The sequence below is a fragment of the Cyprinus carpio genome, chromosome B18 (assembly GCF_018340385.1).
Source record: "Cyprinus carpio isolate SPL01 chromosome B18, ASM1834038v1, whole genome shotgun sequence".
NCBI lineage: Eukaryota > Metazoa > Chordata > Actinopteri > Cypriniformes > Cyprinidae > Cyprinus > Cyprinus carpio.
The window spans coordinates 14,364,500-14,382,799 of record NC_056614.1 but is presented as its reverse complement, the minus strand read 5'-3'; the positions used below and the strand labels follow the sequence as shown (position 1 = coordinate 14,382,799).

The 18,300-nt window shown below is 34.5% G+C and overlaps 1 long non-coding RNA gene across 1 annotated transcript; it reads left to right on the top strand.

Moving 5' to 3' along the window:
- The first annotated feature begins 7,251 nt into the window (after positions 1-7,251).
- On the top strand, positions 7,252-12,931 carry LOC109063949. Its single transcript, XR_002013322.2, has 4 exons — positions 7,252-7,389; positions 7,675-7,960; positions 10,692-10,740; positions 12,388-12,931. It is a non-coding gene; the product is annotated as an uncharacterized LOC109063949 (long non-coding RNA).
- Positions 12,932-18,300: the final 5,369 nt, after the last annotated feature.

Here is an 18,300-nt window from a genome sequence, read left to right as displayed (position 1 = left end):
TACATTAGGATTTTTATACAGGCTTTTGGATTATTGCAGAAAATAGGCTCTGTGACCAAGAAAAGATTATTCTTACACATTTTGTTCATCATGATAATCTTCACAAATGAACACATCTGATTTATTTATTCATTCATTCATTCTTTCTTTCATGAAGCCTAAATACAAATAAAACACCATGGTCACATGATTTCAATGTCACAATTACTAAACTTCCCGACAACTCTTTCAAGCTTATTTAAAAAAAAAATAATAATAATAATAAAAAATTAAGTTAGAATCAATAGATGCCATTTACACTAAGTGCAAATAGTGATAGATTTTATTTATACAAAGTGCAAATAGCATTAGATTCTATTTATACTATGTAAAAATAGAAGAATTTTCTTTGCAATAATATTAGATGCTATTTATGCTACTTAGTGCAAGTGGCAGATAATTGCACTTCAGTATTGTAGCTACTACAGTATAAAACAGTATGCAATAATAGCGTATGGAGTGTAAATTATAATTTTTAACTAAAATTACTAAATGGATGCTGGACAATAAAGCCCTCCATACACTTACCCCTTACCCTAACCGATAAACACCTGTGATTATTTTCTTAATTTTATTAAAAAAAGATGCCTTTCCAATCTGATATGTGATGTGAAAAGGGAGAAAAACGAGTTCGGCAAAAAGTGGATTCAAACTCACTGCTAAGCATTTTACTACTTAAGCCTTTTTGTTTGTTTGTTTGTTTGTTTGTTTGTTTTTTAGCAGGCGTCTTTTGTAATGCTGTCTAGCCCATCCACACGTTGGTGGGCAGAATTAGTCCGAAATATCCGAATTATTTGCACTTAGTATTAATAATATTAATATATCCAGCTCACTTTACAACTTCTGGAAATCAGAAAGAAAAAAAATCACATCACTGATGTATTTGCTGTTGCAGAATAAAATATCTTGAGCTTGTGTTAACCACAAATGATTATTTCAGGCATTTAACCAAAAACCCATTGTCGTTAGAATGATGGAATCAGAAGTGTTAGAATTCCTTTTTCTTTTCTGGGTTTTGGCCTACAAAAATATGTCATCCCTTCAGCACTCTGTGAAGCTTTTGTACAAGAGTGCTAATATGCCATGCATTTAACAGATAAAGGCGTGTTGTAGAACTATTTTCTGCAACTGTGTTTGAACAACTCATCTTTGGAGGAGTGGATGAAGATGGCAGGTAAGGCCTTGTTCATGTCAGAGTCAAATGAAATGTCAGTAATCGTTGCCCTGAGCTGTAAGGTGCTGCAGAGGCCACGCAATAAGAGCCATTGGACTGCACCCAAACTTCATAAAGAAGCCCCTTTCCTTCTCTCAGTGCCCACGCTCCTTTTAGACTATGGTTCTTGCTGTGTCACAGGGGGCATTTGCGTGGTGCGTGTAACAGTGAATGCATTTGTGCTTTAGTGATTCTGAAAGACCCCCTGAAACACTCAATGCTGACGCACAGGCTTGTCATCAAAAGCTTTTTACCTGCTTATAAATGTACCCAACCTAGATACCTAAATGACTGTTTTATATAAGCATGGTTTGGGTTTTAATAATACACAAGGCTCAGGACCACCGTTCAGTATGGCTGGATTCTTACCTGCCAACATGCCCAGCAGGAATAAGCAGGTCTGCTATCAGAGATAGCAGCATTGAAGCGTTCAGCTCTTACTCTTGTCCGATTCTCATCCAGTCAGGTCAAATACCTCAACACTTATTTGGTTACTCCCTCTTTTGTCATGCAATTGATTGCTGTCTGTTTTAGATGAAATGTTGTTGTGTATTTCTTTATATCCCTCTGGTGATACATTTTAAAAATAACATTAAATAAAATGAGAGTTTTGTGGCTTTTAGGTAATGGTATTTGGCTGATGATAATGTTCACTACCATTCAAAATGCTTTTTTTCCCCCCTGAAAGAAAGTAATTATTTAATTTAGCAAGAATGCATTAAATTAATTGATAGTGACAGTTAAGACATGTATATTGTAACAAAAGATTTCAGTAACACTTTAGTATAGGCAGACATTTTCACTATTAACTAGTCACTTATTATCATGCCTATCATTAACATATTGGCTGGTTATTAGTAGGCTACTTATAAAGCATATATTCTGCATGCCCATACCCAATACCTAAACTAAACAACTACCTTACAAACTATTAATAAGCTGGTAGTTTATTGGGGCAAAAGTTGTAGTTAATGGTTCGTTAATAGCAATAATTGGACCTTAAAATAAAGTGTGACCAAGATTAAAATAAAAAAAATGCAGTTCTTTTGAATTTTATGCACATCAAAGATCCTAAAAAAAAAAAAAATGATGAAAACTTATGATAATATGAAATGTTTCACCTAATCAGCATATTCAAAATAAAAATATATTAAAACTGTAATATTTCACACTTTACTGTTTTTACTGTATTTTTGCAAATAAATGCAGCCTTGATAAGCATAAGAGACTTTTTTCCAACAACATTAAACATTTTTAATGACCCCATAATTTTTAACTGTATTTCAAAACATTGATAAAAAATCACTTTTTGCAGATGAACACATTAAATGCAAATTTTTGTCCAATCAAATGCTCTGTGGAATACCACTTTACAAAAGAACAAATCAGTGGAAGCCCATTTACCCCACAGAATGAATGAATGAATACATAAATAAAGATAATTGTGACTTTTTATCTTACAATTTGAACTTTGTTTCTCACAATTCTAAGAAAAAGTCATAATTGCTAGATATAAACAGAACTGCCGTATACTGTATAAACTCAGAATTCTGATCTTTTCTCTCAATTCCAAGTTTACATCTCACATTTCTGAGTTTACTTCTCAGAAGTGAGTTTATATCTTGCAATTAAATTTTTTTTATTTTTGCTATGGAATAAAAGAAAAAAGGAAATTGTGACTTTTAATCTTACATTTCTCACATTTCTATATAAAATAAATATTCTAAAAATAATTATTTGTGAGACTTAAACTCAAAATTGTGAGAGAAAAAAAAAAAGCACTGCCCAAAATTCCCGTTTTAACTGAAGTTAATTTCTTGGAACTTTAAGAACACTGTTTTCTCAAAAGGATAGGTGAGTATCATTTTATTTTCTTATTTTTATCTGATTTCCTAAATAGATGCAGGAGCAAGCTGGTCTCTTTAAATCTAATCATGTTTTAATTATCCTAAAGCAGCAAAACCGTGGATGAAAAAGAGGCCAGATATACATTAACAGGTCAAGCTTGAAGTCTTCTCTAAGGACGCTGGCTCTTGAAGTAGAACTAAAGTAAATTGCAAAGTGAAAATAGAGGTAGCACCATCATGGTATCACACATTCTGCTTCCATTGTGCCTTCAGAGAAAGAATCATATTGTTAGGAGGAGGAGCATGTGTGCATGTCGCAAACACAGCTAAAGAACACTTTGCATACAGCAATCTCCATATCACAAAAGGATGAGTCATCTTTATTATAATATCCCCTGTGATGTCTCCTCAAAACAAGCTTGATCCACACACAAACAGTGAATAAGTATAATGACATGCCTTAGTTTCTTTTATCTGCGTTCTTAGAAAACTTTTTGATCCATTTTAGTAACAGACCTGCATGATTTAACCATATTGCGCAAGACAACCATGTTGTGAACATTGACACATGTAACATCAACATGTCAACTGTAGAAGCGGACGCACAAGAAACATATTTCTCTGCAATGTCTTGTGCTATTTTATGCCTGGCATCTGACACAGAAACACTTTTACATTGCAGTGATTTGTGTTCCAGGGTGTGCACAACAGATGGATGTGGATGCGGTCCAAGAGCATGATTCCAGTGCTAATAATGCAGATGGTACATTATTAATTTGAAAGGAGCATGTAAACACACAAGACACATTAAGATAAGATTTTCAGATTTAGCATATATAGGGACACTAGAGCGACAATAGAGAGTTCTTTCCACTCAACCTCATTCAGATCACTTAATGCATGTTTCTGAAGGAGACCTAATGGTCACAAGTGCATGCATAATGACTCATCCTGAGGGGATATGTTTAATGTAAGGGCCCTTGATTTGCAGCTTTGTTTGCATTGAGGCTATTTGAATTAGACAGGATACAAGACAGAAGGAACGGATGGATTATTTCAATCAGAGAGCTAGCTTTCCAAGTAAATTCACAGGTTGGTGCCAGTTTGCTGGAGTATTTCCAATGCAAAAGCCAAACCTTATGCTACAACTTATGCTTTTTATGCTGCAGTTTTCATTGGAGAGAGACAGAGGGTAGGCCTACTGCAAAGTGGATTCATCCAACTTAACTGAGATTCTAAATCAAATCATCAGAATAGGTTGGCATTGAGAACAAGTGTATTATTATAAATATTGAGTAATTTATTCATGAATGTAAAGATAGACTTAAGTATATTTGATTGTGCTAAAGTGAAACTATTGCAAATATACTTCAGGTACACTTTAAATATCTTGCATTTAAATACAGTTATTATTCAAAGATCATACAATCCTCATCAATAGTGACATTAAAACACATATCAGGCTTAATATTAAGAAATGTGCATTTGTGTACTCCAAATAAGATTAAATCTGGAGTGTAAATCAGGGGGAGTCGTGGCCTAATGGTTAGAGAGTCGGACTCCCAATCGAAGGGTTGTGAGTTCGAGTCTCGGGCCGGCAGGAATTGTGGGTGGGGGGAGTGCATGTACAGTTCTCTCTCCACCTTCAATACCACGACTTAGGTGCCCTTGAGCAAGGCATCGAACCCCCAACTGCTCCCCGGGCGCCGCAGCATAAAATGGCTGCCCACTGCTCCGGGTGTGTGTTCACAGTGTGTGTGTGTGTTCACTGCTCTGTGTGTGTGCACTACATATATCCTAAAAGCAAACAAACAAACATGACCATCTTTCACCAAAAATCACCTAACCTCAAAACACCTGCACTTTTTAAATTTGTTAATATTTGAACTATACTTAGTATGAAATACATGTATTTTAAATGTATTATACTTTTTTACTAGAGCATATTTATTTACATAAGAATATGGTGTGATCATACCCGAAACTCCTTCGAAATTGAAGTGAACTTTTACAGATATTGCTCAGTGTGTAAGCAGCAGTGAACACTACGTAGGGACCCTGTGAATTAGAACACAGCTAGAGTCTTATATCTGATATTAAAGGTGTTGTTTGTGAAGGGGAAGTAGAAGGGAGAAAAAGAAGAAAAAATGGTAGGTATGGACAATGGATGTCTCTTTTGTCATAAGTGAAGGGTGCTATTTCTGGCATGTAGTCAGGCTTTTCCTTGGAGTTATGCGTCTGTCTCCAAGTCTACCTGAGATCTAATTACATAGAATGACTGCACTTGACAGCCGGGGATGACATACTCGCGCACACACTCGTAGACACACGCCAATGACCTCATCAGCTACCTCTCAGCTCTTAACTAAAGGATGAACTCTATGAATATTAATGCTAGGGAAATTAATTCATAATTATTCAGATGCTACATAAGGTGTACAGCAGAACAGACAGTATGGACGTGGTTACAATTCAAATAAAGATCCATTTAATTGGGTTATCTAGAAGAATGTTCGAAATATAAATTTTTGGTTTCTAAAACATTCACTAAAGGGATGTAGAAGAAAAGATGCAGCCCATTTCCAAGCTCTGATCCTTTAGAAGTCTGACGTTTGAATCCAAATCTGTGATATCCGAGTGAGAACCACCTGAAGGAATTTACGTAAATCCATTCTGCAAATGCCACAACCTTATGAGGTTGGCCACAAGCAAAGGAGGGATTCTCAAACTGAAGTGGAGGGATTTAGACATCATCTCTTTAATGGCAATTAGTTTAATGGAAAATAATGAGTAGAGCAGAAAATCGAAGCTAAGCAAGTTTGGGCCTGGTTTGCACTTGAATGGAAACCCTTCTGGGAAAACCAGGTTAATGCTGGAGGAGGTCATGATAGGTTGCTGTGTTCTGTGTCAATATGAATGCCTCAATGTGCGATGAGGACATTATGTTTTGAAAAAGTCTTTCAGTTCCAGTTCCTGTTGTATGAAAGCTGTTTTTGAGTAGAGAGAAGCACAGTACTAACTATTTGTTCAAAGATCATAATCTTTTCAGAGCAATAACACCAACACTAAATAACATATCTTGTTATACATCCCTGAAAAACTGGCAAACGGTGTTTGAACACTTAGGGTGTTTTCACACCTATTTTTTTTTAGTCCTGCAAACGCTCTCGGAGCGGTTCAGCTCGTATATGTGAACAATCAAGTGATCTCAGACCCCACTAAAAGGACCCAAAAGCGAACCGTACTCAGACCACCTCCAATAGTTCAGCTCAACCAAAGCTTAAAGGGATAGTTCAACCAAAAATTAACATTTTGTCATCATTTACTCACCCTTATGTTGTTCCAAACCTTTTTGAGTTTCTTTTATATGCTGAACATAAATGAAGATATTTTGAAGAATAATGGTAATCAAACAGTTGTTGGTCCCCATTGACTTCCATAGTATTTATTTCCCAATATGAAAGTCATTGGGGATCAAAAACTGTTTGGTTCTTCAAAATTCCTTAAGATATCTTCTTTTGCTAAAAAAATAAAAAATAAACATATACAAGATAACAACTACATTAATTTTATTAAATAACTACAAAATTAACATTTTTTGGTAAACTATCCCTTTAAGCAAGTAAGTACACTACTGTTCAAAGGTTTGGGGTCAGTAAAATATATTTCATTATTTTGAAGAAATTAATACCTTTATTCAGCAAACTGTTACACTGTTACAAAAATAAACACGTTTATACTGTGTTCTTTTGAATGTTCTATTCATCAAAGAAGGAGTTTCCAAGAACGGTTTCCAATAAAAACTATTATGTTTTCACCGTTGGTTATAGCCTAAAATGATTTCTGAAAGATCAGGTGACACTAAAAAAACAAAAAAAAAAAACAGCTTTCCCATCACAAAAATCTATAATGTTTTAAAATATATTGAAATATAAAGCAATTCTTTTAACTGTACAATATTACTTTTTTGTACTGTGTATTGATCCGATTGAAATTAACAAATGCAATGCTCTATTTTTAGATGCAGGTTAATCTGGCAAGATTAGTGAATTATGGTGAAATTTTGGTTTGTTCTTGCAAGAAAGTGTCAGAATGGTATCAGAAAATGATTAATATTAATATTGTATCATTAATAATATATGCATAAGCCATATAGATCGCTTTTATGATTTTTACGGTGTTTTTTGCTGTTTTCTTCACAGACATGAACTGTCATTAATGATTCTAAAATGTCTTCTTTTGTGTTCCACAGAAAATAATGACAGCATATGGGTTTGAAATGACATGAAGGTGAGTAAATAATGACAGAATTTTCATTTATTGTTCAACTATTCCTTTATTATTTTGTGGATTGATGTGGGCCAATGTTCTGAAGAGCAGTATTTAAGATCTGATACCTTGAAATAATCATGAATGATATCTTTATGAAAATGCCTGCTTCTTTCACAAAAGAAGACTGTCACAGATTTGATCACCCCCCATTTACTTTAGTAAAGTTTTTGTACATAACCTGTCATCATCAAACAGTACTCGAAGACATATTACCATATCCTTCTCATATCCTCATTATCCTAGGCTTTTGCTGACAGCGTGCTTACATCCACTGGCTGGGCTGGTGCTGTGGTGCTAGGCAGATGTGCTGTTTCTGTAACACCTTTAGCAGGAGCCCCAGATGGAGGAAGAGTGGCCTAAATAAATAAAGTCTCCATGCTGAGTTCCCGAGTGACTCCTGCTGCTTTCCCTGATGCTGTGGGTTTGGCTGCTCTCTTTAAACCCTGTCGTCCAAGTAGTGAACTGGCCCTCTTATTTAAAAAAGAGAAAAAAGGAAGTGAAGTAATGATGGATGATGGCATCCACATAGGTACATGAGTGAGTTATACTAGTACACTATTCAAAATTTCAGGGTCTCTTATGTTCACCAAGACTGAATTTATTAGATTAAAACACAGTCGAAATTGTTTTGGGGCTGACTTTTGTTTTTAAATTTTCTCTGTAATTTTCAAGGCATCTGTTGGGGTCTAGCACAGTTAAAGGATTAGTTCACAAAAAATGAAAATTAGCCTGTGTTTTTACTCACCCTTGAAGCAACCAAGGGTATATGACTTTCTTATTTCAGACGAAATCCAGTCGGAGTTATATTAAAAATTGTCTTGTCTATTCCAAGCGTTATCATTGCAGTGGGTGGGTGTTTCTGTTTAACATTCCAAAACGCGTCAAAAAAGCATGCACATCCATAATAAAAGGTGCCTCACATGGCTCCGGGGCATGAATTAAGGCCTCCTGTAGTGAATCCATGCATTTTTGTAAGAAAAATATCCATATTCACCACCGGAGCCATGTGAGGCACATTTTATTATTTATGCATGTGCTTTATATAACGTGTTTTGGGCTGTTGAACAGAAACACCCACCCACTACAATGATAGAGCTTAGAAGTGCCAGGACAATTTTTGATATAACTCAGACTGAATTTGTCTGAATGAAAGAAAGTCATATACACCTAGGATGGCTTGAGGGTGAGTAAATAACAGGCTAATTTTCATTTTTGGGTAAAATAACCCTTTAATTACATTATGTACATTTTATTTGTAATATGCAATGTTTGTTATTTAACATCTAATACTAAGCCACTCAACAAATGTAACTTTTGTTGAGATCACTCAACAAAAGTTACATTACATTGCTATGTAAAAAGAATACACTCTTTTAGATCCCGACCCCACACAATTGAGATGTGAATTGAATAATTAATATCTTATGCAGTCTTAACACTGCATATTTACAGAAATGAAAAATGACTCTGATTTTTCACAGTAGCTCACAGCGCATTTCTAAGAGATTGAATAATTTCTAAGACTGAATCATGCAGATGACCAAATAAGTGTGTTCTCGCATCATCTTTTCTCTCATCACCACAAAACTCATTAGCACTGTGTATTCTAGAAATCACATCCACTGCGATTGCAGTTTTCCATACATTCCTTAACTGATGACGTCAATCGTGCTGCTTTCAGCTTCTTCCAAATGAGACATCTCAGACTGATTAATGAACAAATAATCTGCATCAGATCTGTTAAGTGATCCCATCTTGCCCTTGATGATATTGTAGACTAGTCCACTTTAAAAGTTTACTCATTAATTTGGCTTACGTTGTTCCAGCATCAGTAATAGTTCCATCTGAACCTCAGTGCTAATCAAAAAGTCTGGCAAGGCAGAAGGGCTATGAAAACATTAATGAGGGTAGCTTATGTGCTGTTTTTTATGGAAAAAACAACAACAACAACACTGACTGCACCAAAGTGTATTGTTCTTATGACAATTAATATTGAAATGCACAATTTTACATTTACAATTTGTCCTTAAGCGCATTAACCATAGTTGTGCAAATGCCCAAAGGGACTGTGTGAGGTAAAGGAAGATGCCAGTTTATAAATAGGGATGAACATAGAGCAGCCTGGTTTATAACTCCATTGCCATGGTGATAATGACTGTATATTCCCTCAATCGCTACTAATAGAGCCTGTCTTTTATGAAGCATCTCAGAAATGCGTTTTTTTTTTTTTTTTTTTTTTTTTTTACTAAGAAGTGAATGTCAAACAATGCAAAGGCCTATTTGACTTTCACCACAGGACAAAAGAATAATTTCTGTTCATTTAAACATTTACATATCATGTTTCATTTGTATTTTCCTTTATCGCTATGATCTAGGTAGCTTTCAAAATTAAATATTGTTGATATAATGATAGTAGAGGCACCGTGTCTTGTCCAGCTCATGAACGTACATCTATTATTAGACATGCTAAGTAAAAGAATGTGACGATTGCAGACGACGACCGTTTGATTTACATGGGCATCATTTTTGAGCCAATCTGATGAGACACATCAGATTGCTTTGAGCAGGGAGCGTCTGTTCAATAACCCGACATGAAAGGCTGACAGATAAGCACTACCCGACTATTTACTGTCAGCTAATGTGATTGAGCAGGGATGGAGAAAACATTCGCTTTTGTGTTAAAACCAACGATACACCAGACTAACGTGAATCTTCCACTGAATTAGTCAGTCTTTTATACAATAGACGTGTGGTAAAAACTGCCTCATACCAGGCTGAAAGAACTTTAATTATTGTCCTGCCTTTGTGCCCTGTCTAGGCTGTAATAACAGCACATTCTTTAGCTTTTCATGTCTCATTTGATCACCGCATGACGCACAGGTAAATGTCACTCAGTTCCTCAATTAACTTTGAGTGGATGCCTCTTGAACCGTCATAGTTCGTCTCGGTGATATTTTAATGCATCGGGGATAGGTGTTTCATTTATTTCCCACGAATTCAATCTGAAGAGCTTAGAAAATGAAAGTCTGACTCTCGTGTCGAACTGAGAAAGGATTCTGTATTGTAGAGGTGATGCCATCTTGTCTGGTAACACGTTCAAATAGTCAGTGTTTAAGACTCATTATACTATATTTAACTTATTATGTAGCGTTCAGAGCCAGGCATTTATGATAATGTTAGCTCAAAGGGTCTCTGCACATAGACAAGTTATTTTGCAATGTTATTGTCTCCAAATGTCATCATGTATATTTTCTCTTCAGGGATGCACTGTTGCAACACACAGAATCATCACCTGTTGTAGAGAAAAGAGTGAGTAAAATAATAATTTCGACATACTTGAGTTCACAGTTATGCATGATTTAAATATGTTGGCAAGCATAAGGTGTAAATCAGTTTCATGCATGCAAATTCATATGCCGTTGTCCTAATAACTGAACAAATGTGATCTTGATTTATGTTTCTTTCTTTTGTGTGTGTCTCTCACTTAAAGATGTTTGTGAGGGACTCACAAATCAACCAATCAAGTCCTTATTTACTGACAAGAGGAGTAGGAACAGACTGTTCTTAACTCAAGAGCTCTGCACACTCTATTAGTCAATTATTTACCTAGACTTTCTTGTGAAGAACATGGAAAATAAAACAGACAAATTTATATAATAGCTTTCATGCAGAATTATTCTGCAAAATAGCACTAAGTATTTTTCATTGATGAGGCTATCTTTGAAATCACCCGATCTAATATCCAAAGTTGGATTTTCTTCTTCCTGGATGTTCAGATGCACTTTTATAATGTCTAGAGTGACGTTTCTATCAGTTAATATATTTGCGAATCACTCAGCAGAGAGCATTTTTCTTTTGCTTAATGTTAATGTTAATGTTACACATTTGGATTATGACTAATATAGTAATAAATGAGAATGAATGTATATTTGGTGTCTTATTTGCATTGTTAAAAGTTCAGCCAAAAATGAAAATGAGCTAAAAATGAACTCACACTCATTTTTGATTCTTCCATCAGAAAAGATTTGGAGAAATTTAACATTACATCACTAATTGCTCCACAATGGATCCTCTGCAGTGAATGGGTGCCGACTGAATGAGAGTCCAAACAGCTGATAGTAAAATCACAATAATCAACAACAAAACATAACTCCAGTCCATCAATTAATTTCAAGATTGCAAAACTAGACGTGTTCAGGGAAATTGGCTGTTGAAAATATTTTAAATAAATTTTGAATGAAATGACGTGAATAAAGATTAGTTCATTTTGATAAACAAAACTGAATAAGAAAGTCAGTAAAATGGTCCAATCTTCCCATCACCGGACACCCTTGAAAGTTTGCTGAGGCCATCTTGTGGGCCCCGGCCCCCAGATTGAGAGCCACTGCTCTAGACAATACAAGCTTTGTTAACGTAAGCTGATTTGGTCTGCGAGTGTTTACATGCAGAAAAATATGCTGATAACTATCAAAAATCAGATCATTTTAAAAACGTGTGCACACAACTTTAACACATTTAATAAGCTGTCAGAACATCAGTAAAGGAGCAAAATTGGATTAATGTACAGAAAATATATACGTGCAGGTCTTATTTTGCAATAAAATGCATGACTGTATATTACGTTATTAAGCGTAATGCTTGTAAACACACTCATTGTGTTGCTATGTATTTTGGAGGGATGCAGTGTGTGCCATGAGTTTTTTACTGATGCTATTGGCTTTTGATGTCCGTGTCTTTTGAAAGTCAGTGAGATTGACAGACAGTTTGGTTTCCTATGCAATGAGGGTCCTCTTTCCTCTTTTTGACACCAAGAATCCCCTTCCCTTTGAATGTGGTGCTTTGTCATCTGGATGCAAGTTAGAGCAACCTTCTTTCTCTTAGCCTTAAAAGAGAGATGCTTTATCCCAACCATTTCATTCTGACTTTTAAAATTATAAGCCTTTTGTTCTTTTTTAGGACCTTTGCTCTCATACAGAGATGGCCAGTGAGAGTGGAGAAGGTGATGTCCTCAGAAAGATGTCCAAATGTAGCAGAAAAGAAAGGCCTGGGGATTCTTGACCAATGATTGTTGAAAGGTTTGGAAGGGATCACAAATGTCACAAACATCAAAAGATCTACTGTGCCACAAATTTCATCTACACAGGACTGTCTTCTAACAAGTCTGCCCACCCTAGCATCTTCCCAGCTACTCAAGTGACATTTTTCCATGTCTAGCCCACTGTGTTCTAATCAAATGTTGTCATCCCTCAAACAGCATGTGTCCTTTCTCAAGGCAGAAAAAGTATCAAGAAGTACATCAGTAAGAGACATGAAAAGACTCATTTTGTCACACATCAAAGTCCATTTTCAGGCCATCCTTTTAATGCATTTTGTCTGCACAGCCACATGACCAGAGCAAAATGATGTGATCTTGAGCCTTCTCAACACTCTCCTGTGTCTTTTGAGGTAAAGTCAGGTTAACTGGTTCACATGACATCATCTTAGAAAAGTTTGTTTTGATAAGAAGGAATACTCTATAGTGATTTTTTTTTCCACACAGGCGTTTTACCTGTATTTTAAATTATATTGCATTATGTTGTGTTTTATGGTATGTATTGTAGAATGTAGAATTATAGAATTAAAATTACTTAATTATTTAATTACAATTAAAATATATATATTTTTAAGAAGTCTGTCATGCTCACAAGGGCTGCATTTATTTGATCTAAAATATTGTTAAAACTAATATTGTGTAATATTATTAACTGTTTCTATTTTAATTATTCCTGTGATGACCAAACTGTATTTTCAGCAGCTGTTACTCCAGTCTGTAAAATGTAAATTAATACTTTTTAGCAAGAATGCTTTAAATTGATCAAATGTGATGATAAAGACATTTATAATGTTACAAAAGATTTTTATTTCAGATAAATGCTGTTCTCTCAAACTTTCTATTAATCAAAGAAACCTCAAACAATTCTACTCAGCTGTTTTCAACATAATAATAATTTATTTATTTATTTATTTATTTATTTATTTATTTATTTATTTATTTATTTTTGAGCAGCAAATCAGAATATTAGAATGATTTCTGAAGGATCATGTGACACTGAAGACTGGAGTAATGATGCTAAAAATTCAGCTTTGAAATCACAAGAATAAATTACATTTTAAAATATATTCAAATAGAAAACAGTTATTTTAAATAATAAAAATATTTCAAAATTGTACTGCTTTTGATGTACTTTGGATTAAAAAAATGCAGGCTTGGTGAGCAGAAGAGGTTTCTTTAAAATCATTACAAATCATTATTAATGTTAAAAAATGTTTGACTGGTAGTGTATATTATAATTTTTTTGTAATCTTGATATATTTTTATTCTTTGAAGAACAGAACATTCAAAAGAACTGCTAGAACAAAAAGTCATTGGAAGTACTGAATGTAGTAACCTTCATCCGTTTATTTTCTCTAGAGCTATCGTAGCAGAAAATATGTCATACTCATTTCATAGAGAACTTTATTTGGGATTTGCTATTAAAAAAAAAAAAAATAAAACAAAGATTTTATTATTATTATTATTATTATTATTTTAAATGGATTTGATCATCACCACACTGAATGTCATAGACAATGAAAAACACACTAAGAGATATTTTGATTGTCCACAGAATAAGAAACAACATGTCCAAATAAAAGCTTTGACATTGATTTTTTTTTCATGTCTGGACACTATAAAATGATGATGAGTCCTCTCAATACTCATATTGATCTTTGCTCTCTGTGGCTCACTGATCCCGAACAGTGAGGGAATAGTCTTTGACATTCACATGATATGCTTTTGTCTGTTACAATATTACTGTCTCGGCTTTTATCTCAACCTATTTGAAAACTGGTGACAATCTATAAGTGCATATTATCTGATGGGTCCATTTCTGATTATCACAGTAGTATATAGGGCATAAATGGTATGTAGACATAATTATAAGTGCTGAAGCGAAGACAGATTGACAATTGAAACTGATAACTCTGTTCTATACTTACCGTCTCCATAGGAATTTTAGCGCTTTGCATGTATCTTGTGTATGTCTAGTGCGCTGCTAAAGGTCAATTGATTGGTGCTTGGGGCTTGTAAAAGGTCAGAAACAGCTGTGTCTTTGTGTCTGCTGTTGAGAGGAAATAATCTTGTGTTGCTCTGTCTGTGGTGTTGCAGGTAGAAGCCACTGCTCCAGTTACGCGTTTCTCTTAATGGTCATGGTTAGGACTCAGAAGGATGCGATTGATTGAAGATCGAACCGAGGCTCGAGGACTTTCCATTCCCAATCAACTTCACTCTAAAGTCACTGCGTAGTTGTCGTTTTTGCCGCCAACACTCTGCAGTCTGTCTTGGGCCGAGCAGCCACTCATACTCTGTACCAATCAATCGCCTAAACAAGCTAATAACGGTCTTTAGAGGAGCACTGTGCTCCCCCTTTTCAACATTCACTGAGCAAATGGGAAGGGGGCAGAGAGGAAAAAGTGGGCCGTGTCACATCCTGTGGTTCAGATAAACCTCCCCCTGTTTCTCCATTAAGCTGATCTGATTCAGGACAGAAGGAGCTAGGAAGTTTAGTAAGAAAAAGCAGCATGGCAGAGCGTGACTCATTAGTATGGGGATGACACCAGGCCTGTTGAGCTGAGTTTGTGCACAAATGTAAGCAACTCTTGCTGCTTGTTGATTTTTTTTCATTTTAATAAGGCTCATTCAAAGCTTGATTTGGTTCACTGGTTTTAATATCTGTGCCCGCTGGTACGATAACTCAGGAACTATTGTGAATTATGAAATGAGCAGACCTAGATCAGATTTTAGGAGCCTTTCTAAAGTAAAATGTAAGAGCATGTGGAGTTTGGTGATTGTCAAAGTGAAAATAAAGTAATAAGACACAAGAGGCCATGCTGTTAGTGAAGGTTAGTTATGTTCTTAGGGCTATTAACACACTTTACAGGTCAGTACTGCATTGCCATTTGAAAAACGTAGGTTCACTGATCTTGTACATCTTTTTTTATGCCTTAAAAGTTTAAATTTTTGTTTTATTTTTCTGTGGTGTATTGTAAATTCTGCTGATTTGAGATAAGATGATATTATTCAGCTGACTAACACATTATTTTGAATTTACAATAATAGCAAGAAAAAATATTATATTGCAAAATATTTGATTTTTTTTTTAAAAACAGTGGTACAACAAAGAGACCAATGCTTAATACAATGCTTAAATAACTGTTCCAAACTGTACACTACCAATCAAAAGTTTGGAATAAGTAATATATATATATATTAATACTTTTATTCAGCAAGAACCCATTAAATTGATTGAAAGTGACAATTTAATGTAAAATTAAAGTGAAAGTCACTTTTACATTGTTACAAAAAATTTCAAATGAATGCTGTTGCTTAAACTTAGGCTACTATTCATCAAAAAAGTCCTGTTTTTCACAAAGTATTAAGGAGCATAACTGTGTTCAACATTGATAATAATAATAATGTTTCTTGAGCACCAAATCATCATATAAGAATGATTTCTGAAAGATCATGTGACACTGTAGACTGGTGTATGGCTGTGGAAATTTTATCTTTGACATGCAGCAATAAATTACACTTTAAGATATATTAAAATAGAAAATAGTTATGATAAATTGTACTAATATTTCACAATAATACTGTTTTAAGGTGTTTGATTAAATAAATGCAGGCTTGATGAGCATAAGAGACTTTTTTTTTAATTGATTAAAACATTTTACCAACACACAAAAAAACGTTGTAGAGGCAAATCAAAGCAACTTTGTACATTAATATATAATGTACAGTGACAGAGATGTGTTTGTAGTAATTTTACAGCTTCAGACATGACTCATCCAATCTGAATTTAGAGTCTGAACTATACTGTGTTTCTGAAACAGCCTGAAGTTGAAATATAATAGTGTAATAGTATTCTCTGTGAACAGACTCTTTCTCCCACAGCTGTTAAAGCCTAAATTACTTAGTTTATACTAATGAAAGTAATTCAGTTCTACGCTGATGTTAATCACACCCCCAGGCCATGAGCTGATAGATTTACTTGCACGTGTTCTGTGGCTCCGTGATCAATGTGAATAGAAGAGCAGGAGAGCAAATTGCTGGCTTACGATTGTGAACTTGTTTGACCTGCGAAATTTACCTGTTATGGAGCAGACTGGAGTGGGGAGTTTCTGGAAAAGGTTTATACTGTATATTTACCTTTTTGATGTATTCTGGGTGAGAAATTAAATGCTAACACAACCTCAAGGCAGTATGGGTAGTATTAGATAGTAACATTCTCGCAGAAATGAACAGGGACCGGTTGCATAAAAGGTTTAGACTATAGACTTTATTGTGTATAGATAATTCTGAGATTCTACTGATCCTAGACTTATCATTTATAGCAATTAAAAGGGCTTAGATGTATTCATAATAAGAACATGCAGTTTGTTTTAATTTCTTCTGCATAATTTGAGGTGAAATTGAATATGCTGCTGTGTATTTCTTCTGTGTGCTGTGTTTTTTCATATGAACAGCCACACCTGACAGATTTATTCCACCAAATGACTCTTAGCCATCTTTAATTCATTCTTTTCATAATCTCTCTCAACCCATGTATATAATAGTGTTACCCCACCCCTCAACACTTTTTTGGAGTTGATTACCACATCCTAGATTTTTCTTAGCTTTTCGTTGTCATGGTGACAGGTCTCTATGCTTGCATCTATAATTAAGACAGTGAATTACTGTCTTGGTCACTAGAGTCTTATCCCACTATCACCACAAGAGGTCGCTAATCAACCTATTGATGACTGTTTTGGCACCGGAGAATGTCTTTAAAGCCCTTAAAAACGTAGGCAATTTTTTTTTTTTTTTTTTTGCTAGAAACATCTCCAAAAATCTTGATACCAATGTATAATATATATGTTTCAATTAATGCATATAGGATCTAATACCGGCTTGTCAACATGTATTTGCATACTTAGCCAATAGCCAGTAGCATACTAACACTAGCATACTTAGCCAATAGCCACCGGAGAAAGTCTTTAAAGCCCTTAAAAGGGTAGGCAATTATTATTTATTATTATTATTATTATTATTATTATTATTATTATTATTATTATTATTATTATTATTATTATTATTATTATTAAATATAATATTATTATTATTAATATTATTTGCTAGAAACATCTCCAAAAACCTTGATATATATGTTTCAATTATTGCATAGGATCTCCTACCTGCTTGTCAACATGTATTTGCATACTTAGCCAATAGCCAGTCTGTGGAGTGGCTGCTGTAGCCACAGGGTGTAAGCTGGTGCAAGTAAAGACGTTAAGTTTTCTTTACAGAAGTGAGAGCCAAAATTCAAAGACTTGCCAAAATACACAAAGAAGGAAAACGGTGTATAAAAGTAAAGCTTGGTCCTGTTTTTATAAGATGGAGGAATTTAATGGGATAAATCGAAAATGGGAGTTTTTCTTGACAGGTAAATTCAACCTGAAGTTAAAAGTAGCCTATTATTTTGGAGCTTTTATTGAAAGCAGCTTTCAATTGAAGTTGAAGGAGCCAAAAGGAGCATTTGTAAACATGCCTTATATACTTAAAGATAAAAACACAAAAAATATATTCATTAATAAGTAACAAAAAACAAAACAGATTAAAACCACATTAAAAATAACAAATTATTTAAAAAAAGTGTTCCCTGGGAATTGAACCCACAACCTTTTGCGCTGCTAACACAATGGTCTACCACTGAACCACAGAAACATAATTATTATCTTATTTATTATTATATTAATTCTGATACTGGCATGTTTCTTTCCCACGCTTTCCCTAAAAATATCTGTTTGGAT